Source organism: Phyllostomus discolor, chromosome 4 (genome assembly GCF_004126475.2).
Source record: "Phyllostomus discolor isolate MPI-MPIP mPhyDis1 chromosome 4, mPhyDis1.pri.v3, whole genome shotgun sequence".
In the NCBI taxonomy this organism is placed as follows: Eukaryota; Metazoa; Chordata; class Mammalia; order Chiroptera; family Phyllostomidae; genus Phyllostomus; species Phyllostomus discolor.
Window position 1 is genome coordinate 189,200,798 of NC_040906.2, and position 26,576 is coordinate 189,227,373.

A 26,576-nucleotide genomic window follows, 5' to 3' on the forward strand; every position below is an offset into this window, starting at 1 on the left:
AGTGATATGGAAATTGCTCTCTTCAATATCTGGGGAGGGGGGAGTGGGGGTAGAAAGGGAAACCTTAAGAGATGATCATGCGCATCAATTCTTCAGAAGAAACTCGATCTGACACCCACTCTGCCAGTTAATTCTGATGCTAGGAAACCCATTACCCTGCATGTGTTGATGCTAAAGGCTTCTGCTGTGGATCCTAGTTAATAATTTAATCCAAAACCATTGCTACCATCTGCTCCGGTCAATTTCAAAACGTCTGCTATCACTGTAGTGAGTCAAGTCACAATATTCGTGTGACAAGTGTTGAACAAATGAAAGGTGAGGCAGACAGAAAACATGCTATGAAAAAGAGAAACCCCAACCAATAGTGCAAACTACAGTGGAGGCCTGCTGCTGGCACAGCATTCCAAGTCCCACCCTGCCTCCAGGTTTGGAGGGGTGCACTGTCCCGGATGCAGGGAACCTGACGGCCCAGAGACTCCCTGGAGATGATGGACACAAGGTGGGCCAGACAGGGGAGAGCTCTGTAACAATGCACCCTGAGGTTGGACATAATGGTGAGTAGGGATACAGTAAGGACAAGCTGGAAAGGGGAGATTTCATAGGTTCCTAAAAGTTAGAGCTGAAATAGTAGTAAGGAGTGCCAAATCCACTCCTTTTATTTTACAAAATAAGTGACTTGCAATAGATTACAGAGTTACCCAACATCTGAGCTAATTTATCTTGTGCTCAAGTTTTTAATACACAATGCTACCTCTGCCTTCACTGGGAAAGGGTTGGTGGGGTGAGGGTTCCAATTGTCCACACTCATTCCTGCCTCCAAGCCTTTGCACTTGATCCCTGACGGCCACTTGGCATGCCTCTACTCGTTTTTCAAGTGGTAAGTCAAATGTTAAACTTCCTTTAGCAGCATTCCTTGACAGAGCTGCAGTAACTGTTTCCCCCAAAAAGTACATGTCATTTTTACTGCAAGGACAACTTCCTCAAAAGTGAACTATATCTGCTTTGCAGAAAGAGAATGAATTTCATTAACTGTAGGCCTCTTACACTTGAACTTTTTATTCTTCGTAGTACGTTGTAGAGCCCTACTCCATCTACCTAAGTAGTACTGATTCATCTACTTCATTCCACTTAGCCTTTATTAGGTATAAAAGGCTCGTTTCAGGAGAGAAATAATGTATATGAGTAGAGCTACATATCAATTAGTTCAATTGTAAAGTTAACCCACTTTACCTTTCCCAATTCAATTGGTATTCAAAACACATCTTCTGAATGCATATTAAGAATCTAGCACATCATGCAGAAGAGAATAACGTTCAATCACTTGAAAAATATATTTTCTGTGCCATTTAAATTTAACATAATCATATCCTTTTATAATAAAATAATTTAAAGGGAAATGAAACTTAAAATTTGAAAAGAAAAAAAAAATTAATGCAACCTGTCTTCTAAAATCTTCAGGGAAGAGGAAAAAAATCTCACTGTAGAATGAAAAGCCAAAGTATAATGTGATGATCTTAGAAATCTAATTTAAGAGAGTCCTGTGATTAGCTAAAGTGCTTTATATTCTGGGCTCTCTTGTACTTTTTAAATTGGACAATATTAAAAACCTGCTTGATTGATTGTGTTACAAAACCTACATGGAATCCATACTTGAGGAGAGTTTTTTACTTAGGGAAAAAAAAAAAGGAAAGCAAAGGAGTCTTCCCAATCTAGACGACCAGGGGAAAACTGAGAAAATAAAGTAGGAGGGCGCCACCTACAGGAAGCGGCCGCTGGACACTCAATGAAACAGGCTCAGGAGAATGATTCCTGCTGACGTCTCCAGGCAGAAGGGCTTGGAAGGGCTCTGGTTTAACACACTGCCATTCATGGTCTTGCCTCAAAAGAACGTCCTCATCTTGTTCTACCAAAGAAAGGCTCTGTAACCTCTGTGCCCTCTTTGAGCCACAATTTACATAAAGTTGATCTCATACCTTCAGAAAAATGTATAAATATTCATAAACTACCTAGTATCTGCAACCAAGCTCAGATTAAGGAAGCACCCCCTAAGTTATATAAAATATTTTCAAACCAATAAGGGAGCAGCTACATGTATCTGAGTAACTACACTAAGAAAAAAGAGGTTCCCATCAACTTACAACCAAAAGGTAAAATCTTTCAATAAAGGAATCCAGAGGAAAGTGTTTTTCATTTGGACAGAAGATGATTCTGAAACTACTCTGTTTATAAACATGAAAAATACTTTAAGTGACAGAAGGGAAATCAAATATATTATCACCTGAATTTTTTCCAAATAATGATCCACAAGTATAAGGATTTGGAGAAAAGGATCATTTGAGCTAATTATTTTGTAAGCTATAGAACAAGCTCATGAACTGTTTAGCTGCTTCTTTTCTCTCTTTCCTGTGATGTCTTATATTGTTTCACATATGGCTAACACGAGTGCTAGTTAATAAGCTGGTGTGAGCCCTTGCTTTTGTTAAGAGGCCAGCTGGTTCTCATGCAAAATGATAATGAGAGAAATTAAGACAGACTGCTTTGGTTTGCTGATGCACTGACAGCAACACCCGTAGTTAAATGTCTCCAACTGTATTTGGTCTTCTAGAAATGGTAAAGGTTGATGTAGGCGAGCATCATATTTATCTGATTAGCGCTGTGTTTTTTTTAATCGTACATTGCCTTAAATGGCTGAATAAACAACAGCCACATCCCTCAAGCAGAGAACCCTAGCTCCTTATCGAGGAGGAGCGCTGCACAGGCTTTGTCATCCTGCTGGAGGTGCCACAGCAGGAGCCTGGGAGGGTCAGCCTGGCCTAAAACGATATTCAGAATTAGTCCAGAGAGGACAGAACTTCCGTTGAAGTCAGGTCATTGGAGACTTCTGAAATCAATAAAACCTTCCCGTAAACTCAGTCTCTCATATTCTTTCACTGATTTTTCTTTCTCAATTCAGAAAGATAAGGGGATTTTTAATAAGTAAACAAGCAATGAGAACAAGCAACAAGAATAAAAACATCGATCACTGTATGGGGGCATATGGTACACTATCGCTCAATTCCAGAAACCCAGTATTTCTAGGGCAAGGATTTCACAGTGTGGATTTCTGAACTGATGGGGCAGAGGGGCGACCACACTTCGTGGCATTTCCTGGTACCAGAGGGCAACACAACCAGGGCACAGCTGGAAGGGAAGGGAGGCATGGTAATTGCAGAGCCCACGTAATTAGGCTCACAGAATCCGAGAAAAATCAAATGGTAATCAAAACAACAATGGCAATCCTAGGTAATGGCTGGCCACTGAGTAAAACTGATATGCTTAGCTCCTCCCCATCTGCATCATGGGAGTTTGAAACAGAGAACAAAAAAATAATAATGGAATTCTTCACATCTTAGCAAAAAATAAAATTAGAGAGAATTGAGATCAGCTGTATTCTTCATGTACCTGACAATACATTCAGCCAAAGAATACAGAGCTTGGAATTGTAAAAACAGGAGTGGATATTTCATTCTTTGTTAAATTTTTGCTTTTTTCACGAAAGAAAAAAAGGTGGAGGGGGAAGAATTCACTAAAGGAATTTTACTGACAATGAAGACAGGCAATCAATGTTTTCCTGACACAAAATACAAAGTAAGATATCTAAGGAGAAAAAGAAAACCAACAGGTTCCTACAAAATCAAAAAATGTTCTCAAAACTCTCTCAAATTTTCTAACAAGACTTAGTATAGTCAGCTAGATCCATTTTTAGCGCCTTATCGGAAGCACTGATCTCTTCAAGAGCAGCACTCCATATACATCATTATAGATAAAACAAGTTCAAACGAAGCTGCCACAATCCATTTTCATTAGCAAACTGAAGTGTACACTGAGGCTACCAAGGGCAGTCCTAAAAGATCTATACTTTTCCATACTGTCTTATGTTCATGCACAATCAGCTTTAACCTGACCAGAACTTAATTATTACAACTGTTTTCTAAAGAGAAATACTCACCAACTGCACCCCACCAGAGAGAGGAATCAGCCACAGACTCCAGACAATATATTACATTCATTATCAGAATAAATCCAAGAGCATCAATGGAGAGCTCATTTCAGCCCATGCTGAAGGAGGAGAAAACTCACTTCCTCACTCAGTAACCTCCTTCTTCCTCTTGTCAATACTCACAACTACCCATCAACAGCGAAGACTAACTCTATATTCTGAACTTTCTAGCTTCACTTCAATTGTGTTCAACGCCAACACCCCCTTCCCCCAAACGGCCCCTTCTCTTTGCAGCTGCTGAATGCCACAAACAGCTTCTTGTATAATTTGACTTAAAATGCACCCCCAACTAGACATGTTGAATGGCAATGTGAATGCTTCATTCAGAGAGAAGTAAACTGTGTAGCATGTCCTAAAACCACCACAGTGGCAGAGAGCATCATTTGGAAGTCCTGGGGCGGAGAAGTGCTTTCCTCAGTGGCCTGTAAATTCTTCTCAGGTCCATGCAGGTGGCAACAGGCCGGTCTCAGAAGATTCCCACAGTGATCACAAAGCAGGGTCAGCTCATTGCCCTCAGCCTGCCCTGTCTAAACGGCGTTTCCCTAAAGTCGCCTCCGCTCACCACAAGAAAACTTATTTTCTTCCTGCTTTCCTACTAAAATGCACATATCCCCAATCTATTTATATTCTGGCATCAATTATCCATTCTTAGGTTAATTTAAATGTTCTTTTTCATTGTTTGGCTTAATGCTTTGTGTCTTTTACACATGGCTAGCCCCCCTCGATATTTTTGTAAGCACCTGAGGGCCAGAGCCAAATCCCAGCATTGACTTTGCACAGTGGCAACCTCAGGGCCACACAGTCAGGTGCTCTGTAATTTGATACAGTGGGACGTTGTATGACAGTGACAGACACTTTCAAAGAAAAGGGATTAGCACCCACCTTTATGAAATGGATGAGGGCAGGAAACACCAGAGCATTTAAAAGCATCTGTCTTATGATGACATAATATTTATTGTCTAATCTCTACAAAAAGTTTCCTTAAGATATAACTTGCAAATACTAAGCAAAAATTTCCACACAGATAATGGCTATTTCAAACTCATGAATGCAAGTCATTTTTTTTTTTTTTGAAAAGCTTCCCTGTATGTTGAAACTGAGTTTATCTTCTTGAATATAAGTGTATTGCCAATCAAATGATTACAGGAGCTGGTGGACAGAGCGGGAAGTAACAGTTGAAGGAAAAAACTTTTAGCTGTTACGTTGAAAGGCGGGGAGGGGGCGGCAAGAGAACCTGTAGACCACTCCTGACCTGCTCTCTTCCCAGTGCTGTCCCGTCTTCAGGCATTCCAACCTCTTCCGGCCCTCTGACCCCTTTTACACCTCTCCTACTTCTCTCACTGAGGCCTGCATTTTCCTCCGCAGACTACCACTTGTGTTTGTGTAGCTATTTGCTTAGTGTCTATCTCCCACTAGAAGTGCAATCTGGACCACAGGACTGAGGCCTCGGCTCGCTGGATACACAGGGTCTAGGGGCTAAGCACCAGATCTGATACTCAGTAAGCACGCAATTAATATTATTGAAAGGATGAGTTACAGGAAGAAAAGAAACAGTTTAAACAAAATGAGCTCTAGAGAAATTCGCTTTGTTCAATGGTATTAAAAACTAAGTAATGGTAAAGCATTACAAGTACTGGCAGAGAGCTTTTAACTAGAGAAAAAAGTTCATTCAAAAAAAATCACTTACTTCCAGCCTTGACTTGTTTGTGAAAGACACTACTCACCAAGCACTACTCTAGGCACTGAAGATGCTGAGACGAAGACCACCTTCTCTTAGAAAGCCTTCCCTGACCTTTGCGTCTCCCATGCCCTTTCCAGCTGAGAGTGCTGTCCACTCCACTGTGGCTTATCCACCCCATAACTGTGTTTGTCTGTCTCCCCTACTAGGACCTTCACTCCTTGAGGACAGGAACCCAGCCTTCATTGGCTTTGGAAGTGCCAGTAAGCTTGCTGGTTGAATGACAAAATGAATGAATAAATAATCTACCCCTTGCTTGTAAGGAATGCCGTTGGGTGGAAGAAGAGAGATACAATCAACTGATGACAAAACACATTTCAAAACAGAGGGTGCTCTCTAATGGAGGCTGGAAGGAAATATCAGAGAAAACATGAAGAAGGAGGTGACATGTGAGGGGGACCCTGATGGGTGAAAAAGCGTTTGCTGGATGGAGAAGGATATGAAACACATTCCAATTAGATAAAAGAACAAGAGCAAGGGCGTAAAAAAGAGAACGAGTCTTCTGTGTGCTGGGAATACTGAGTCACGTGTGTAACGGATGGTTCATGTCGCCTCTCACGGCCCCAGTCAAACAGCCTTGCAGAGTGCACCGCGTGCGGGTGGCTGTTAGCTGGAAACCACATTCCCCAGACTCCCTTACCCCTGGGCTTTCTGATTTGCAAGTTGGCGCACCTGGTGAACTTGGCTGAGGACTTGAGTTCGTACTCCTGCTGCTGAGTCTAAATGATGAGGTATTTCAGTAGAAGTGGCAACGGAAGTCTGTGTCCAGTCCCTACACTCGTGAGGGTGACAGGCAGGGTAGGTGGACATCATTTTGCTGGCCCGGTACATGTCTGAAGCAATGTGCTCTTGGAGTCAAAAACTGGGAGCCAACTTGCTGACTGAAGCATCGATAACAGCTCCTTTGATGCGCTAGTTCTGAGGGGCTGTTCTGTGAGTCATTCCTGGGAGTTCAGTTTGACCCATCTCCCAAGTTTTTCCAATGATCTTGTAAGGCCCACACACCCTGTGTTAAATCCCATTCTGCTTATATCACTGCCTGCTGCTGAACCTGCCTGAGACCATCAGCTGTCCCGACAGGGTGACAACATGGGGTGTGCAAGGCTGGTGCTGGGAGACAGGGCTGGAAGAATCAGTCAGGACCAGTTGTGAGGAATCCTGCCTATCAAGTCCGAGGGGTGAGACCTCACTCAGCAATAGTTAAACACCAAAAGTTTTCATATGAGACAGCAATCTGTGGTTGGTTTTAAAAATTGTAGAGGCAAAGGGATACTGAGTGGAAAAAGTAGGCAACTTCTACAAATCCAAGGTAAACTAATGTTGAAAGAGGGAATGAAGACAGTCTGTCCTCCTTACGTTAATGATTACTCCCCCCCCCAACTTTTCCTCCTCTCTTCCATGCTTCGTCTATTTCAGGTAAGACAGCAGCTATCCAGGGGGTAGGATGTGGTCAGTCACATGCTGACTCAGGGTGGCCTCTAGTCTCACCAGTCATTAGACTTCATGTTGTCAGACTTCTGAGTGAATAGTTTAGCTCCCGATTATCTCCCACTTCGACAGACTGATTTTTCTTCTAAGAGTAGGGTTTGCATGCATTGTATGGCCATGATCGAAGCCCACATGTGAAAAATAACATGTTCTCTGTATTTATTTTTTAAAGTAAAAAAATCTCACCCTCAATCTTCATTACATATGATTCTGAAATAGTACATAAATTCTGATACACAAGAACATCTAACAACTGTGCATTAGTCAGTGAACCTCAGGTAACTGAAACAAGACGACCAACACCTCATTAAAGCAGTTGTGAAAACAACACCTGAATACTTAGATGCAAACAACAGGGTCTACTCATTATATTATTGAGCAAAGAGGATGTATTAAGGAGCTTTCAGAATCTTCAGGAGAGCCAGAGTATGTTTACAATCCACAGAGCCAAGCTGTCACAGTGAAACATTGCTGTTGCTGCCACCTGCTGGTCACCACTGATCTTGTGCAAGTCTGGATGTCAAGTGTCTAAAGGAGCCAATGACAGATAAGCAAGAGGCCAGTGCTGCTGGGCTTAGCAGTAGATCCAAACAACCTATGAGCTACTGCCTAACATTCCTCGGGTTTGGCATCCAAATTCAACAGGTAGGTTTGGGCGACAGAGCATAGGTTACATGCTTGAACTCTAGCTGCAAGGGAGTCTGAGAAGTGAAGGCATTAGCTTAGCTAAGAGGAAGTCAGGCTAGACAGGGAGTAGATGGGAGTTTAGTAAGCCAATGACAGAACTTGCTGCAGGATTTGCAGCCAAGTTCTTCAGGAAGAACAATCACTAATATGGTCCAAAATCAATTGGGATTTGTAGCATCTTATCTGTTTTGATTCAAATCCAGAAATACATCTGAACTTCTTGAATTAGAAGCCGAGAAAGATAATTATTTTATTTAAATTGCATCATTGGGCCACAGGAACTCGCCAAATAATATTTAACACTGTCACCTACTAAGTGTTTCAACTCAACACAGTCCAGGAGTGGCTTCCCTCCATAGATGGGGTTCCCCTTCCTGAGAACTAAAACATTTATAGCAGGTTTTTTTAAAAAGACACACTCAAATTCACATGAGAAAAATAATGGCAAGTAGAGGTAAGTAAGGAATGATTTTCAGGAAGCCAGAATACTCCAACCTGACTTAAAAATTCAATAAATTTACTTTTCCAATTATTTTATGTAATTAGAATTGGGGAAAAAACTAGAAGAGTTTATGTTTGGCCTTAATTCTCTATTCTATAATATGTTCTCATGGAGAAGATAGTGCATAATCTAGGCAATGATATAGTAACTCCAATACTTAAACATTCCAAAATGCCACTGAAGAATGAAACATCCCACAGGTAAGCATCTATTGAGAAAATATAATTTTTCTCAGCACAACCGCACAAACAAACCTTCTCTGAATGAGGCAGGAAGAGAATGCTTTGCCATGCATATAATACGTTCAGAGTACCTTTTCAAAGTATAATTTGTGGTAACAGTTCAATAGAAACTGAATCTTCAAAAATTCTCTTCTGCTATCCAATTTTTCTTTGATAAAGTGAGGGCCTTTAAAAGTTTTATCCAGAAACAAATGCAATCAAATGGAATTTCTATGTATCTCATTACTTAAAATGAAGAAATCACTCATTATGAAGAAATATTTATTTCTTCATAAACATACAGATATCATAATAAAAGCATGAATATTAATGTTCCTAGCCAGTTTAAAAAAAAAACCCAGAGAGCTATCCTTTTGGGTGAAAAAAGTAATTTGCTGCCATCTCTATACATAAATAATTTAATTTTGCAAGGTAAATATGACATTTATACAAGATGTTTTTTCTGCTGTCCATGATAAATAGACACTATCAGAAGATCAGCAGGGGTGCAGGAGAAAACTTCTTAAGCAATCTTTGAAAACAAGCACAGTGTCTCTAGGTTGTAATCTGGTGCTAGTTTCTCCTCGTGCATCAGAAAGGAGCCTCCTCCACATACAGCTGGGGGCCTCTGGCAGCACAGCTGGAGAGAAGATCCAGAATACTTACACTGGCCTACTTCCCATGCCCTCCGTTTCAGGATTCAGAGTGCTGGTTAGCAATTCTGTGCTTCAAATTGATACTACTGAAACGGTCTATCTTTAAAAAAGATACATGTCAGAGCTACCTCTGTCTGTGACAGAGCCTGAGTGAAGAGTTGGCCATTTCCACCTTGAGTTCAACTTCTTGAAACAAATACATGAGCTTCAACCAGATCTCTCTGACCACTGTGTAAAGAACAGACTGTGTATGAGCAGACAGAAGTAGGGAGCTGTTATCATGAACTTGCACGAAGCGATGGGTGCTTGAACTAGTGTGGAAAAAGAGAAATAGGAAGATTCCGGATATATTTTGAAGACTTAGCAGAAAGATTAAATGTGAGATGGAAAGAAAGGGAGGAATCAAGAGGTAACTCTAAGCCCTGGCTGGCGTAGCTCAGTGGATTTGGGTGTGGGCTGTGAACCAAAGTGTCGCAGGTTTGATTCCCAGTCAGGGCACGTGTCTGGGTTGCAGGCCAGGTCCACAGTGGGGGCCACGCCGAGAGGCAACCACACATTGATGTTTCTCTCTCTCTCTTCCTCCTTCCCTTCCCCTCTGTAAAAATAAATAAATAAAATCTTAAAAAAAAAAAAGAGGTAACTCAAGTTTTTTTTTTCCGTCAGGTGCCTGCATGGAGGTTGGTGATGCCATTTATTGAAGTGGGAAACCCTGGAGGAGGAATGCTTGGAGGGGAAGAATCAGGACATGTTACATGGGGGCCATCTGTTGGGTGTGCAAGTAAAAACTTCACAGGGGTAGTTGCAGGTGAGTCTGCAGCTCAGAGGAGAGGCCAGAGCTGGAGATTAAATACAACTTGGAAATGAGCATATTGAAAGTTCACAACCACTGCATGAGAGCATTTGGAGAAAGAAGGAAGATAGAGAAGAGAACAAACAGAGGACTAAAGAGTAAGTCTCTGGGTTAGAAAGACAGAGCAACTGAGGGAACACTGGGTCAGCCAAAAAGTTCATTTAGTTTTTCTGAAAAGACAACTAAGGCTCTAATAGCACTTAGTTATTTCAAAACAATCTTATTAGACTGTATTGTGACAGCTGTCACATCAGCGTGCATTGAAAAAAAACATCAAAATTGGTGAATTTTTGTGTAGTCATTTTAATATTGAAGGTGTAAGAAAATATGTAACATTTTCAGCATATATGCTTTATTATTTCATGAAAGGTAAAACTACAACTGGACACAAAAAAAAAAGATCTGTGTGGTGTACAAAGAAGGTGCTGTGACTGATTGAACATGTCAAAAGTGGTTGTGAAGTTTCATGCTAGAGATTTCTCGCTGGACAATGCACCATGGTTGGGTGGACCAGTTGAAATTGATAATGATCAAATTGAGACATTAATTGAGAGCCACCAACATTATACCACACAGGAGATAGCTGGCATACTCAAAATATCCAAATCAGTAAAGTGATAGGTGAAAATGAAAAATGTATCTCTTACTATGTGGACTTTATGGCCAACTTAATATCTGGGGGTGGGGAGTAGTGGTCAACTCCACAGAATAGGCTTGTAAATTAAACGAGGCAAAGACAGGAGCTGTTATTGTCCCTGAGGAGAATGCACAGCACAGTGGAGGACGGGAAACGGACTCAGAGAGATGAAAAAATGAAGAGGAGGAGGGCAGGTGGGGGGATGGGATGCAGACCACCTGCTTGATTAACAGTTTGCCCTATAGATAAACAGAAAAATGGGTGGGCACTGAAGGATAGGTGAGGTCAAGAAAATAATTTCAAAAACTGAAATAAGTCATTATAACTTGCTTTTTCAGAAAATGTTGGTTTGTTCCTCTTCCAGCCCTCTTAATTTGTTTCTGAGTGCACAGGTTACTGAAATGCCTTTTTTAGATTCACATTACAAAACAAGATTCAACAATCTGGGTTAATGAATAACAATAATCTTCAGGCAGAAAGGCTGGGAATTGTTTCCTAAATTAATGAGTTTCATTAATCAAAAAAACAACAACAAAATACCCAAAACAACCCTGCCCTATCTTCACCCTTTCATAATCTCTCTGTACAACTGTCACAATCATCTTCCCACCAATGCACAATGACTAGATTCAGGTTCCAGAACATTCCTGAGAAGAATCACTCATTTGGCCTCACCAAAGACATTACAGAAAGTTAGGCCCACAGAGTCCTGCAGCTCACCCAGCATTTTTTTTAATATTTATGAAGAAAACAATAACCAAGGGGAGGGGGATAGGAGAGGCAATGGATTAATGTGAACGGTTCAAGATAAAAAGGCTGGAGCAAGTAGCTCCAGGAGTAGGAGACGTGGACTGAGACAGCAGAGTTCTCCCTTGGTCTGCTGACATGGAGTCACATGACTAGGGAGTCCCGGAAGTAACTGAGACTATGAGACTTCACTGAGGATTTCAAACAGGGAGCCCAAACCGTGTCTATGCTGTAGGTCCAGCCTGGTGCCAAATGGCAAGACTGCTTTGCATTTTATAAGCACAGAATCGTCTTTATGGAAATAAAATAAAAATAATAGCTAGTGTCCACAGTGTTTACTGTGAACTGAGCATTTCATGTCCACTATCTCATTTAACTCACATCACAGGCCTGAGGTGTTTGAGCTGTTCTTATGCCCATTTTTCACACTGAGGAAATGGAGATCAGGATGAATCTAAATAACTTTCAAAGGCTATATGAGTTTCCAAGTGGCCAAGTGTAAATTCAGACCCAGTCTAGGATGTGGGAGGCTCCTTCCTAACTACCCAGCATTCCATAGGGCCTCTGGGAACAGCTATAGGGACTGAGCACTCAGCGAAGCAGACAGAGAGAGAGCTGAGCCTCATATACACTCACACAGAGCAAGAGAACTAAAAGCTAAAATTAAGTCTGGATTTTAAGTACAGTTTTTATTGGGTACAGAAAAGTGCACAAATTATAAGTGTGCAGCTCAGTGAAATGCGAACACCCATGTAACCAGTATCCAGATCAAGATATAGATGGTTACTGGCTCCCAGAAACCCCCACGTGCCCCCATCCCCAAAGGTAACCAGTACCCCTGACACAATCGCCAGAGATTAGTTTTGTCTGGTTTTTAGTTCTATGACTGGAATCCCACTCTGCTGCATTTGGCTTATTTCACCCCACGTTATGTTTGTGGGGGTCTCTATGTGGCTGTCTGTGGCAGCAGTATTTGTTTACTATTGCTGTATGGTAATACAGTTACTTATCCATTGCATTCTTAATGGACATTTGTTTTTTTTCCTAATCGGAGGCCTTTCTGAAGAGTACAGGAAGGAACAGTCTCATCCGTGCCATTTGGTGAACAGATTTATGCCTTCACATTGGGTGTCTTCCTAGCTGGGGAACTTGCTGGTTCACAGGACACGTGTAGATTTAGCTGTAGTGGATACATCAAGAAGTTTTCCAAAGAGAAAAGACTAACAGAATGATTGAAAGGTTTTCTCCTACAGCAAATGGGCATTCAGGTAAAAACAGAATTTTAAAATACTGAAGGATATATCATAAAAATTATCACACAGTCATTCTTCAATATAAGAAATACACTGAAAAGTTAGTCCTTGTCTTGGAAAATTGTCTAAATAATGGGAGTCAGGCGTGTCAAACTTTGTGGCATGGGAGCTAAAGAGAAAACAGACTGAAAGGGTCTTGTAAGGATCGGTGCACGCAGTAAGTAGCTGGGCAGGCTACAAACCAAGGCGGACACAGAGGAGCCGCCGGTCGTATACTGCGATTGCTAGTCCTCACCTTGCTGTGTGAGACCTGGAACCGTAATGTCCCTGGAGCTCCACTTTCCCCATTTGTAATGGCAGACTTGCACCCACTGAGCTCTAAGTGCTATTTTGAGTACAGAATTGTGTGATATAGATGAAAGACAGAATGCTGCTGGCCTGTCAGAAACAGCAAGAATTCAGTCCTAGTCACTTCCTATTTAATGCACCCAAAACGAGAAGATAGAAGACCATAGCCGTACTTTTGCTACAACATAAAAAATAAAATAAAAATTGAGGTTAGCTGGGCTGCTGCATGAGGGAATGCAGGGGAGCTGTAAGGGCAACTGGTGTGGGAGAATGTTGTGGGGTATAATCCAAAAATAAAGTGATTCCAAGGTTAAAAATAAAACTTAAAATGTTCTCCTGGGTTCCCAAGTCACAGTGTTAAAATGCCACACTTTGCCATATACAGCCCCCCGCTGTCTTTCTTCTTCTGTGTGCCTTTCCCCGCCCTCCCTTTTAGCCAGAACACCTTAATGTACGAAACACATTCCAGTGACTGTGTCTCTTTCCTATTTGTATTATGTTTCTCAATAACTACGTTCCTCATAGTTTTCTTAAGTCAGAGCTTGATTTTCATTCTTTCTTTTTAATAAAAATATGTAAGTTTACTAATTTTCCTCTTCATGTAGTTTTGGCTACATCCCATCAGTTTTGAAATTTAACTTTCTCTGTGTCACTGTTTTCCAAAGAGTCTGCTTTTGTATGGTTTCCTTCTATGTCTTTTTAGCTGCAATACCAATTAATAAAGTTTAGAATCAACTGACACATGGTCTTAAGTTGAATAAAACCCATCTTGATAGTATCCATAAGAAGTCTGTCATGCTTGTTACGTTTTTGAAATTTTCCCAGAATCTATCCTTGTTCTTTCCGCCTGGATCTGCTTTAAAAAGGGAACGCATCCTGTCACGTGGGTAACATTAGCTTGTCTTTGCTTTGCCGTGTTGAGACAAGAAAGCAAACCAAGCCAGCTGTATAAGCAGCCCACAAACCATGTCATCTCTCTTCGCTGCCTCCTCTTCATCCTCACTGACATCTGAGGCCAAGCCAGCGCCGTGGGGCTGCCCTGAATTTTGTACAGGTAACGATTTCCTTTGTAAACACGTATTTTGGACATTGAAATTAAGTGCACAGAAAAAAAATTATGGAACCCCAAAGACCATATTGACCTTTAGAGGATTACTCTGATTTTGCACACAAAGAGCAATCTGGGATACTGCCACTGAAAAGGCGAAAGTGCAAAATAAAAGTTTCTTTCCTTTCTTTAAATCTTAGTCTGAAGTGACAAAAGAGTAATAACGTTTATCAGGCTTGTGACGCCATGGACACAAATCCCCTCGTTTACATCCATGAACAGCAGCTGAGCTTCCAGCCTGGGAGAACGGGCAGGTCAGAGCGGTGCAGGGCCAGCAGTGGGCAGGCACGGGCTGGCAGCACTTCCGTGTGAGCAGGAAGAAAGAGTGGGCACCCACTGCGGCCCTTCCCCGCCCACTTAGGGAACCGAAACCCAGAGTGAAAAGACCCTCTTGGGTGCTGCAGTATGCCAAATGCCCTTCAGAGGTACAGAGCCTATGGAGCATTTAACACACAGAAATGACAGGGAGAAACCCGGCAGTCAGCTGTTATCAGGTCTAGCCAGGTTCCAGTCCAGATTTACGCGCATTCTCCCACTGAAAGTTCATGAAAACCCTGGAAGTTAGGCATTTCAGAGATGACAGAGCTGAGACCCAGGGAAGGTAAGTGACTCGCCCCATCAGCACAGAGTTGCACCGCCTGGCAGGCCAAGTCATCAGTGGTTCGCAAGCCCCACACGAGAGTCTGTGAACTGAAAGCCAAACCTTCCTTCTTCTTTACTCCTCTCCTATTCCTCCTCTGAGGTACACGGGCCATTTTCCAATTCATATTTTGTAATTCACTGGGAACCAACTAGTAAAGAGCATATTAAGCAGATGATAAGATTATAAAGAAAAAAGCAAGTCATTTGGCATAATTATAAGGCTTGTAAGTAAATATAACTTCAGATAATTACATGATAAGCTTAAAATATCAAGATTTTGTTTCTTGGATTACTTCAAAAATATAGTCTCAGAAAACTGGAATAGAGAAGTAAAGATGAATGGTAAAACGTAAAGAGCCCATTTCCATTCAGAAGGAAGGGATGAGAACACGTTTTGCAGGACAAAAACAACAAAGCACAGCTGAATGAACAGTTGTGCCAGGTGTGAGGAGCAAGGAAGAAAGGAAAGGGACAGTGACAATTCAGCAGCCACCCTGGCCATCAAACGCCATGGTATGTTTGCTCATCCTAAGTAAATGCTTCTTTTGAGAAAATAAATATGCTGAGACAAAGAAAAGAGATTGGCTATGAAAAGCAAGAAAATGTAGACAATACCTAGATGATGAAATGAGTGTTCAGTGGATCAAATAAAACTCTCATTTCCAAAATAAGGATTACATCTCAAATGCAATTACACATATAAAATAACCAAAGCAAGCAAAAAAAAAAAAAAAAAAAGGACCAGGCTTTTAAATTTTCATGGCAGCAGTGATGGTGCATCACCAAGTAGCCTAATTTCCATTCTTTGACTAGTCATTCAAAAAGTTACCTATAAGCTTCTTATTTTGCATTTTGAGAAAAAATGATGTTGTAATTCATGATTTGTCCTCTAGAAAGATGTCAGCAATAGTCAATTTCCACAAAGGTAAGTGATTAAGTATGTTACCAACTCCACTAATTTCTGACTCTGCTATTATCAATCACCTTATGCAGACAAAACCGTTCTCTAGTTTGATACTAAGTCAACTGTTTTAATATTTAATATGGCCAAACTCACCACATTGGCAAAGCACAGCTCCGCCTTAAGTCTTTGTCCTGTACATCACAACTAAAATAAATGGCTTTAAAACTACAATGAGAGTACAGTACTTCTTAAATGAAGTCAAAAGCAAATCCTCTTTTCATTAACAAAAGATTAGTGTATTTCAAGCATTTGGGGTTTGAGGCCTTTGACAGAGAGAATGGCTCTCATAAAGGTAACATTAGAAAAACAGTGCTAAAAAGAAGTCAGCATCTCAAATGTCCTGCTTTTACACAACACTTGGAAAAACCAAGAATGAGCCTTTGATATTCTGCTACCAAAAACAACCTTCATTCCTCCCATTTATTATTGTTAATCTTTCCTGCACAAAGTCATATAATAATGAAAGATCCCTCGGTTGATTTTTCCACTGGAGCCCCAAGAAGTCTGAGATACACTCAGAGGCATGCCTTGGGTCAACTATGACGTTTCAGAGGTCAGGGAAAGATCATGGACCTGCCAGAAATAAAGACCTCTTACAACTGCCGGAAAGGGCATTCAATCTGAGTGTTTGTCAGACACAGTGCATTCAATATTAAGGTACACTGGAAGCCAAGTCTTCCTAAGAGAAAGGTTCCCAAACCCAAAGATTCCTGTTTCCCAATCCCATTTTTTCGTTTTGTTGTGTTGGTGCAGTAGCTTCCTACTGCTCCTGTAACAAATCACCATGAAGTGAGCGTGTTAAAACAGTGCCCATTTATCATCTCACAGTTCATTGGGCCTCAAGGCCAGCAGCTTTGGCTGGGTTCTCTGCTTAGGGTCTCACGGGCCTCAGTCAAGGTGCTGGCTGGCCTGGGCTCTTATCTGGAGGCTGTGGAGGGAAATTTGCTTCCACAAGTACCCAGATTTTTGGCAAAACTCAGTGCCTCCTTAGTTTCCTAGTGGCTCCCTCCATTTTTAAGGCAGCGGTGAATCCTTCTCACACTTAGAATCTTTCCAGCTTCCCCTTTGCCATCTGCTAGGAGGAAGCTTAGCTCTTAAAGACCTGTGTAATCACATTAAACCCACCTGGGTAAACCAGGCTAATCCCGTCATTAAAGTCACTGCGTAGTAACCTTAAGTACATCTGCAAAGTCCTTGTGCGCACAGGGTAACAACACATTGACGGGCGAGATGATGAGCTGAAAGTCACGGAAGCCAAAATTTTGACTATCGCAGTTGGTAGAGCGGAGAAGCTGTTTTCTATTCTTTGGATTCCTCAATTCAGAAAAGACCATTATTCTACAAAGTGATCAAAATTCCTCAAAAAGACCATTTTGCCTTGATGATCATGAATTAATCACTAAATCGTTTACCTGTACGTTTCTTGAATGGATTAATATTTTTAGTGTGCACCACCATTCCAGGCAATGCATACTCCAGCCCTCGTCCTGAATCCCTGGCTTTGGCTGACAATGTCCGCGTCATTTACTCCTACAGAATGTTGTGGCACTGCATCCCAGACACAGTTCCCCACATAAAACTGACTTAGCCCAGAATTTCTTAGCATAGTTACTTTTTCCAAGACAAATACTCTTACTTGAAATTCATTGTGCATTTCAGCTATTCAGAAAGGTCTTAGTGAGAATACCTGGCATGAGTCAAAGAATTCCCAGGTGTGAACAGTTTTTAAAACTTCACGCAAGGGCAGGGTAACACTGAATACCTTTTCTTTTGCCTCCAAAACTAAGCTGAATGATACACCAGAATTTGTCCTCATATTTTTTTTCAAATATTAATGAAAAATTCAACCAACATTTATGTGATTCTTGGCAGGATAAGGCAGAACACACACTCCCTGCCTTCTAGGTTCTCGCCGCCTAGCACAAGAGAAAACAGACAGCTGTGTGGCCCGTGAGGGGGCAGAGACGGGGGGCGTGAGACACCGGCTTTGAAATGTGTGGTATGGAGGGCTCCCGAAAGGAGGGAACATCTGAACCGAGTCGTGTTGGTCAAATCTAAATGTTCGGTAGAAGAGGGGAGAAACAGATATTCAATCTAAGCTGAGGGTCCTGGCACACTCAAAGAAGGACGAACAAAAGTGAATGCAGATGGGGAAGAGGCTAGTGAAAACTGGGGCTGAAGAGGAAAACAGGAAGGCATGCTTTCAAAAGCTCCTCCTCTGTGTTACATTAAAGAAGTTAACTTGATCCTAAAGGTAATGGGATGGTGGGGGTTGAGGGTGGGGAACGAAGAGTGTTAACCTGGGAAGAAACACAATGAGGTCTGTTATTCACATTCTGGATAGAGTTTGGAGAAGGCGTTAGAGAGCAATTAGCCTGGATTCACGGAGTGAGGAGGCTGATGAGCCAATAAAAGTATAAAATGCTTCTAGTCCCCACCCTAAGGCAGTGCTGGCCCAGGAGATGGAGAGGAAAGATGGGCCCTGAACTTATTAAAGAGGTGGAAGTGGCAGGAAGTGTAAGAGAATGGAGAGGAGGCCGCAGAGAGGATCGCCAGCTTCCTGACACATTGGAGCACCTTACCCCATTGATTCCCACAAAAGCACTGCGTCTAGTAGGCAGGGCAGTCACTTGTATTTATTAGATGGGGAAATGGCTCAGAGTGGTCCAGGGGCTTCCTCCGACTTAGCAAATGGAGCAGAAACTTTGATTTTTAGGTGAAGGGCCTTTCTGCTTCTCATGCAGAAATTTCACTCACAGTTAACCACATCATGAAGATTTCAGGCTCATCATCCTGAATGTGCATTTTAGGAAGAACTCAACTGGTCTTTAAATGATGGGCCCATCGTTTGCATTTCTGAGTTGAAAAAGACAACCTATAGGTCAAAGTGCCTGTAACTTTTAATAACTATACCAGTTCAGAGAGATAAAGGAGACAATAAAGCCCCTAATGCTGCTAAGCATGCAATCACTCAACAGGTATTAATAGAGCACCTCTAGGCATACTCTGACATGAGGTCCTGAATAATAACCAGTTTGTTCTCATAGTGCCTAATACACAGAAAAACACAGAGACCAAATTGAAAGCATATTTAAAGAGAAAATGGGAAACAAGAGTTGCAATGGAAACAGAATGAAACGAATACAGGAGAACCTTAGAAAATAATCCAGTGGATCTGAAATTTTAGAACCAGGAATGGGAGGATCAAATGAAATAAAATTTCTATAGAAATAAAAAAACTCACATGTTTAAATAATGGTTTGCTAGGAGAAAACAATCCCATATTTATACAGATAATTTTATCACTTTTATTTTTTTTTTGGTCTATGCTCAATTCCCCATTCATCATTGGAGGGTGTATGTGCACATGTGTGTGTTTAATTGAAAACCCAAGAGGGAAATAAGTGCATAAAGAGTGTGTTTCTCCTTGGTGAGTAAATCCTCAATCCTTTAGTCAAGAGAAATAAAACCACTCCAGCCAGGTGCTGAGAGGAGCCAGTGGGTACCTGGCCATTTCCCTGGTGGTGACCTGCCACTTCAAAGACTAAGAAGGTACCTGAGAAGTGCATCTCCCCCGCCCCTCCCGTCACCACTAAGCCTAGACTCGCTTGTTCTGAATGTCTGGAGTTCTGAAAGCACATCCACCTTCCTCTCCTTTTCGATCAGCTTCCCCCTCTTGCAAGCCATTAAGGATTGAAGTTGTTGCATTAGATTTTTCTATCTGGTTGCCATAGAAAATAAAACTCCAAAAGTTAAAAATCTCTCTTGCTCTGCTTACTGCCTGCATATTTTCAGTTCCATTGAAAGTGGAAAACTTTACTTTTATATTTTAAGCTGTCGTCAAAAAAGTCTATTTATTTTCACAGAGACTGATAGCTAAAGTCATTTTCACATGAACTAGGTTAAACATTACATTCTAGTCCTTCAATCCACGAATATTAAAGAATTCCTTCTTGGTGGCATCAATGAGCTGTGCTGTCAAGGACCTTAGAATCTAGAACTCATCACTACCACACACAATAGGAGGTACATGGAGAACATTCAAGTCCCACTCAGTGAGGGGTGCGGGTGGGGTCAGATCCTGCCATCCATTTCATTAATGCCATGAAAGAAAACATCAGGGTACTATGAAAAAGTAAAATATCCTGCACTTTTCAGGGGAGAACTGTTTGCTATTCCTTATAACACAGCAAAGCTCAGCAAAATCTATGTATGCACAAGAATAAAAACTGAGCTGCTTATTAAACATGTAAGTTAGCTTTCTAATTTGAATAGGCTCCCTACTGTTTTTGTCCTATCATAAAAGCCATGGGAATCAATTTCCTAAAATTCCGACAGAAACTCTCTTATCAAAATTATTTAATAAAGACTAAAGGTACAGCACAGTAGCTAGTTAAGTATGCAGATTGCTACCTTTAATGGCAAAATGACATAGGATAGGACGGTCTTCATTCCCACGGCACAAAAGATGGAGGAGTCTCATTACAGACCATACCTTCTACGCGCACTGAATGAGAACACGACTCACGTGGGACTGGGGTTTCACCGGGAAGCCTTTAGCTTTCTGCCAGACTCAAGGATTTGACAAAGCTCTGAGTTCTGTGGCACAGACAACAACCCCTTCTCCTGTGTGGTTTAGCTTCGGCCTGTGACAGACACCCCCAAATAAAAGATAAATTGCCAAGAGTTGAGATTTTACTCTGAGTAAAATAGAGTTTTGAGCAAAACAGTGGCATGATCTCACTTGTGTTTTTACAGGTTCACCCTGGCTGCTGGGTTGAAAGCAGGCTGTACAGGTAAGCTATGAGCTATGTACAGGTAAGCTATGAGATCTGTACAGGTAAGCTATGAGATCTGTATAGGTAAGCTATGAGAGCAGTCCAGGTAAGACCCAGGCAAGAAGGCAGCAGGGGCGGTGGTAAGAGGAAGTCATATCCTGGAAAAGATTAAAAAAATGAACTGATAGAATTTTTTAACACATCGAAAAAGGGTTGTGAGAGAAAAATGAGTCATATGACTTCAAGATTTTTGGCCCAAGCAACTGGAAAGATGGATTTGCCACCTACTGAAATGAGGATGACCACAGTGGGACAGGACACAGAGGCAAAGGGGGGCGGGAGGGAAGGAGTTCTGATATGCTCATAACGTCTGTCAGACATCCAGTTGGACATGTGGAGTAGGCAGCTGGATATTCATATATGGACCTTAGGGGAGAGGTCTCTGCTGGAGAGAGATATTCAAGAATTATCAGTATAGCACAAAGATTAGATTCAGCTAAGGGCTCTTGACACAGGAGAATTCTCTTAGCATTCGAGTGACAATTCTCCTCGTGGGTGAGGGAAGCACTACTCCGGCAGAGGGAAGCCCGTCCTCTCACTTCCCTCCAGGGTTACCCATACATACAGTCTCTGACCTAATTGTAGGCTTCACACAGAGCGGGAGACAGAGACAGGCAGCTGCTCTTCACCTGCAGAGCGTGAAGGTCACTTTCCAATGGTGAAATGAGGGAAAGGGAATTTAATTTAAAGAAAACCTGGTCAAACACAGTCCAAAGTAGCTGTCTGGGAGAGCCCTTTGGTATGCCGTGTGCCCAAGGAATCTCATCTATTTGGGGGGCTCCTGTTTTCCCCTCCATTTTGCAGATACGTTATCTTTTGCAGATAACGCCAACAATGGATCTATTCATCAACTTCATGAAGGTAAGAGAGCGGTGAGGGGCAACTAAGACAAACTCATTTTCAGCCAAATTGACCATAAGCCAAAAAGCATATAAATAAAGATTCAGAATATCTGCCTTACCAACACTAATTTTCTGTGGGAAGCAAAAAGGCACCAGATGCTTAAGCTTTTTAGATGTTTGCAGTGGGTGACTAAAAAGAAGCAGTCTCTACAGAAGGAGCCTTGTAAACCCAAGCCTAAAAGTGAAGGTAAATATGAAACTAATGTCTTATATTTAAATCATGCTTATAGCTATGAAAAAAAATCACTCATCTGTATTCAAGTCCTTTCAGCATTTATGGACTCTGATCTGTAGTTTTGGAGAGATGAACATATAACATCATCTTCCGAGTGTGCTACTTTTTTAAAAGCTTCCATTGCGATTTACTTACAATTCAGTTGGACAGCTCTTAAACTCACTAACCAGTTCTCTCGGAAGTGACAAATGGGCTGCCAGGTACTGACAGAAGGAGGAATGTAGCTGAGACAGGATAGAGAAGGAAATACCCCAGTCACTCAAGGAGAGCTCGGTGCCAATTCCTCAGCAATCAACTTAAAATAAGGACTTTTCCACCTATGCAAGGATAAAACTATCCATTTTCCCATTCCTAGATAGGGATAGATTTAGTGAAAATAAAACAATTGTATAAAAGTCACCATGTGTGAAGTCGAAATCTTGTTTTGAATTTTTATCCAGCATTTGTTCCGCCAGGAACATTTCCAAAAAGGAAAGGTTTTGTTGCAATTGCTGTGACACCACACACTTGCACGGGAGCAGTGAGAACACATCAGGATACTCTCTCTGGCTTTCACTCCTTTCGAAATATTTGTGTTGCTACAATGCTCATTTGCCAGTCTTACGTGACTTACTATACCTTTCATTCATCTGGGTGTGGTCGTACAGCTGTGATTCCAGAAACCTTTACAGAAGTTGGGATAAAAATATACTGCGAGGAAAAACCAAGAAGTCTACCTACCTTTCTCACTGTATAGTTACACCACATTAACAAATTATGGTGCACATTAGTCTTCACTTTCACAAGCCTGAGGTAAGTCGAATTAGTAACTTTAGGAAGCACCTAGGTCAAACTGAATTAGTATTACACAGACACAGAGAACAGACTGAGGGTTGCCAGAGGGGAGAGGTTTGGGGGAACGGGTGACAAAGGTGAAGGGATTGAGAAGTACAGGTTGGTGGCAACAAAACAGTCACCGAGATGAAAAGTACAGCACAGGGAGTATGGTCAATGATATTGAGGTAGCTCTGTGTGGGGCAGGTGGGCACTGGAAACATCAGAGGGGCCGCTTTTGTAAAGCAGATGCTTGTCTAACCACTATGTTGTGCTCCTGAAACTAATACAAAATAATAATGAATGTAAACTGTAATTGAAAAATACAATTTAATACATAAGTACATAGCATGACTACACACTTGTGAGAAAATGCCCGGAGGCTTACAAAAGTTGATGAAATGCTCAGTTACTTTATCAGGTAGATCCTCTTCTCATAGCTAAGGAAGTCTTTACTCAAGTTTATATGAACAGACAGAGTTGGGTTTTACTCAATCTTCTTCACTTCACTCACCTGTCAACTATTTTCGTTGTTGGGGTCACGATTAGTAGGAAAACCTTTAAAAAGTCTTTGGCTTTGCTTTATTCTCAAACTGGGTCTTGGGGAAGGAGAGCCCCACAGAAGTGGGCCCCAGCAGCCAGGAAAGCAGCAGAGGTCCTGGGAGCATAAGGACCCCAGGCCCCAGGGAAGGGCAGGGACAGCGGCCCAGGGATGCGTCCCTAGGGTCGGGGCCAGGCCTGAAACACGGTAGGTGTCCACCAATACCTGGTGAATTAACACTTACACACAAAATTTGCCCAAAACATTCTGGTCAGATTTCATGAACTTCAGAAGTATTTTGTAATATCAACAAATTTTGCACAAATCTAGATATATAAATTAAGGATAATATTGGCCTTCTCTTTGCATAAACTTGGGTATTCTCTTACAGCAACACTTTTCCAAGAAAAAAAGGACTAGAGCTCCCTTTGCCCTCTTAAAATGATACGGATAAAGCAAAACCCCAAATCTGTAGGAGACAGCCAAGGGAGGAGATGGAACACCACGGGCGCTAAGTGCGTCAACCTGCTTCATTCTCTTCTGCCATCTCCTCTCATCCCTTCTCATCTCCTCTCATCTCCAAGCATTTTCTGAGGCCCCCTTTTTATTCACCAAGGAACCTTGTCTGTCTGAAAACAGAAAACTCCTCTTAACTTCTGGTGTGAATCAGTTTCCCCAGGGGATCTTCCAGCAACTCCGGACTCTCCTGGGCTCCTGCCTCTCCCAGGAAGCTGCCCTAAACTGAAACCTGAAAGCTCTCTGCCTCCCTGTCCTAAGAACACCCCTCAGACGGCAGGGTCCACCCTCCCCTCATCCCTGCTCTGAACAGCAGCTCCCTTAGGAGAGCGTAAGCAACTGTCCCAACTTTCCTTCTAAAAGTTTCAGTGACAACGAACCTTGCACAGTTTCACCCAGTAAAATAAAACAACAAAGAACACACATATCCTCTTCTGGTCCCCGAAAGAGAGACTTTTCTCCTTAGCTTTCAAATGCTGCCTTACAAAATTTCTCAAGAACAAACATAATATAGAATCCGACCTTTGAAAAACATTCTCCACTTAAATAGAAATTCACTTAAATCACATTTCAACCCATGGTTCTTCAAGTTCCCTTGATGCTATTTATACCTTTTGGTTATATGACATTCAGAAGAGAGAGTGGCTATGAGTGCTCACATTTCTCTTACAATGCACCCAGCCCCCCCAACAAATTAAACCCCAAGTTCAAGTTAGCATGGTTATCTGTCTCAATGGTTCTCAGTATTAGCCACATTTTGACAATAACAATAAAAATTCTAAACCCAATCTAAGTTAACAAAATGCAATAAATGCCATGTAATTAGCAGATGAAGGATGAATCCTGTCAACATCGGACCAAATAGTTTGTCATTATATTGCCTGTCAAATTAAATCTTCTGATTTCAAACTCAAGCACTATGTATGCTTTTATAAAATAATTGACTTTTTTTTTAAATTTAAGACTATCCATCTCCCTACCCAGAGTCCCGATACAAAATCTTGCCAAGCTGTTTAGTCATGCAAAAGCAGTTAATTGCTTCAAGCCCCTGGGGTCGTTTTCAGCAGTATTTTCTTCTGATATTTAAAAGAGAAAGATACGTACCCGGGCACACCTTTGTGCCTGGCTGACGGTGGGGACAGGCCGTCCTGAGTGGTGAGCTGCCTGGATCCCCCTGATCCATCTGCCTTCGCCTGTTAACCACCACGTTTACCGACGCGTGTGCAGACTACTGATCACACCTTTGTAACTAGAGGGAGTTCAATCCGGTTTAGGTATCACACAGCTCCCCCAACGGGCAACCAGCGGGTAGGAGAAGGAAAGAAAAAAAAAAAAACTAAAAAAGGGAGACACGAAAATCAGCAAATCAAAGGAAACAAAAATGGGTAAAATATGCGGCAGGATATATTAAAACGAAGAATTTAACTGAACCCCTTGCCAATGCTTTGATAATTCATTTCATTCAGACCCGCCAAATAACCCAGGGCACTATCCTTGCATGGAGCATGCTCCAGAAACAAGCAGACCTCCAGCTCCGTGCGCTTCAGGCAGCAGGGCTCTGCTAACTGCTCTCTCGTTCCTTAAGGATAGCATCTCCTAGTGTATATTAAATCATCTATTCAACAAGGTGATCTGCCTTTTACTGCAACATATTTAAAAGCAAGATTTTGATTAGCGGTGGAAGGAAGAAAGGGAACTAGAAGGCATGACAAAGTTTTCAAGGGAAAGACAAAGGAAATAAAGGGCTAGCTTTGTTTGGTTTATTAAATTTCAAGGGCTTTGCCTGCCAGTTTGAAAAATGCATGATATCACCAGTGTGTTTATTAAAAGTGCTACTTTAAATTGCAGATTGAGCAAGTGTGAATTCCCCTTGGTAGCGGTAAGTTATTGACTAACAATTGTATGCAATTTTTAAATGAAAGGAGGGGGAAAGAATTAGGGAAGACTTGCAGGACTACAGTTCTAAAGCTGCTGCTAGTTCAAGTAAAACTCAAAATCTAAATGTATGGTAGTAAAATGTCCAGATTTACACAGATGCAACATTTTCAGGGTCACTTGCATTTCAGTTGTTCAAGTCTTTTCAAATGATGTGCAGATCAAAGACGAAAATAGCATAAACTTTGCTCAATGCTTACTTGACAGTTTATTACTGGATTTAAGAAGGGGTGGGGAACCTGCCAGAGCAAATGGTTGCTTGCTAGCTAACTTGAAAAATGCACTTGTTTCAGCACAGAAATAACAAATCTGTTTCTGATTCCAGACATTATTTTCCAAATGCTGCCAAGAAAAGAATCTAAGGAATTCTTTTACATACACAACATACACGAGACAACTGGCAAGAGGCCTGTGATGGGCTCCAGGGTTCACAACAAGGAAGGAGAGTTGAGTTTTTTAGTATGAACTCCCCTCTCGGGAGCAGAAGCACATGCCTGAGATAGTTCTGAGTTGTAATCTCAAACATAACTCTGCTATTATTAGACAACCTAAAGGCTTTCCTTTAACTCTGTTGCTTGTGAAGCAGAAAAGGATGGAGACAGGACCCTACCACACTGAGCATGCAGGCAGCTGGGGTACACCCACTCCACACAATTCACCACTTTTCCAATCCATGAAACTACATTTCTAAATCTTGGATAACACATAAAGAAGGAAAGGGAAAGACTGGTCCAACACCAAGGCCAGGTTTAAATGTCTGGGGAGAATGCTGGCCAGGTAAAATCCAATATTAAATTCAGAAACTTAAGGTCCATGATAATCATAAAACATGCTAAAATTATTCTTAGAGCACAAAAGAATTTATTCATTAATCCTTTCATAGGAGCAATGATTTTAAACTCAACTATACAGAGGT

At 41.6% G+C, this 26,576-nt stretch overlaps 1 protein-coding gene and 1 long non-coding RNA gene across 4 annotated transcripts in view; one reads left to right on the forward strand and one right to left on the reverse strand.

The window, feature by feature from the left end:
- NHSL1 (NHS like 1) overlaps window positions 1–26,576 on the reverse strand; it is a 127,429-nt gene that overhangs the window by 69,281 nt on the left and 31,572 nt on the right. The window lies entirely within an intron of this gene.
- On the forward strand, window positions 11,583–23,613 carry LOC118500348. Its single transcript, XR_004902917.1, has 2 exons — window positions 11,583–20,676; window positions 20,743–23,613. It is a non-coding gene; the product is annotated as an uncharacterized LOC118500348 (long non-coding RNA).